At 38.8% G+C, this 1,562-nt stretch overlaps 1 pseudogene; it reads left to right on the forward strand.

Annotated features, from left to right (window-relative positions):
* The first annotated feature begins 577 nt into the window (after positions 1 to 577).
* Positions 578 to 674, forward strand: LOC132284236 (small nucleolar RNA R71; annotated as a pseudogene).
* Positions 675 to 1,562: the final 888 nt, after the last annotated feature.

A 1,562-nucleotide genomic window follows, 5' to 3' on the forward strand; every position in this document is an offset into this window, starting at 1 on the left:
GACAGACTCTTGGTCTATCTCAGGGACACACTTACGGATGATTTGATCTGGACAATATTTGAACAAGTAGGTCATCCCAAAAATTTTCTTTAACCTTAGCTAGGAATTTATCTCTCTCTTGTTTGGACCAAGTTGAAGGAATTTGACCTGTCACAATGTAATTGACAATATCAGCATACCATAAGGCATGAGTTATTGCAAATAATTGTTCATCCGGAAAAGCATCTGAGATTGGAATGGATTCAGTAATGGACTCAACAACAAGACAGGACAAATGATTGGCCACCACATTATCGGAGCCTTTCTTATCACGAATCTCAAGGTCAAACTCTTGAAGAAGTAGGATCCAACGGATCAACCGAGGTTTGAAATCTGTTTTGGAAAGAAGATGTCTTAATGCAGCATGATCGGTATAAATGATAACTTTGGAACCGATCAAATAGGAGCAAAATTTGTCAAAGGAAAACACGACTGCTAACAATTCTTTCTCCGTGGTGGAGTAGTTGATTTGGGCATAATGGTTCGGTTAGTACAAGAAAGCCCTTTATAGAAAGAATAAACCAGTTGTGCTTTCTCAAAGCCATGATGTGGGCATTTGAGAAGCAAATCATGAAAACGCTCCTAAGTTTGATGGAATTATTCTTCATTTTTCCCTTTGAAAGTGCTTATGGCATCTCTCATTAACTCACTTTTTTGCATTGGATAAAACTTGTTCATGAATTTTTTAACAAGTTCATCCCATGTTTTAATAGAGTTTGGAGGAAGAGAGTTAAACCATGAGGAAGCTTTATCATCTAAGGATAGGGGAAATAGACGCAATTTGACACCTTCATCATCTAAATGCTAATTTTTGAAAGTACTATAAATGGTTAGGAACTTCCCTAAATGGACATAAGGTTGTTCACTTTCAAATCCATGGAATTTAGGCAACATATTGATGATATGGGCTTTAATTTCAAATTGATGCCCGACTGGAGGAAGGACAATACAATTGGGTGGATTGGCTGTGATAGGGGCAAAATAGTCATTCAAAATTTTAGGAGCAGGTGGGATAACTGGTTGTGCTGGTGAAACAAGTGGTGGAATTAGGGATGGCAACGGAGCAGAGTTGGGGTGGAGTTGGCTAAACCTTACTCCGCCCCGTTAAAAAATAAGTCATACCAACTCCGCTCCAGCTCCGGGACGGGTTTATAATTGGTATACCATCCCCGCCTGATAAGCGCCGAATATTGCATATTCAAGCGCCCTAAATTGCATTAGTTAAGTCCATTATTTGATTTTATTATGTAGTTTATCTTCATTTATGCATTTTTGTTTATTTTCAGGTTCATTGGCTTAAAAGAAGCAAGAAGGATGCTTTGTGGAGTTTTGGCCATCAAAAGGCACAAGGCTGAATTTCTGGCAGCAGTAGATCCTGAACTTTGCTCACCATTTTGACCTTGAAAACTTGATAACTGGACTTCCATCATAACATAACATATTTAGAGCTCTGAATCAGCTTTCCAAATCTTCAAGTGGTTCGTCATTCGGAGTTCGGAGCAGAGAGTTATGGCCTTGTTACC

This window comes from Cornus florida, unplaced genomic scaffold (genome assembly GCF_030987335.1).
Source record: "Cornus florida cultivar Cherokee Brave unplaced genomic scaffold, ASM3098733v1 CherokeeBrave_3.0.0_Hap2_Chr01, whole genome shotgun sequence".
In the NCBI taxonomy this organism is placed as follows: Eukaryota; Viridiplantae; Streptophyta; class Magnoliopsida; order Cornales; family Cornaceae; genus Cornus; species Cornus florida.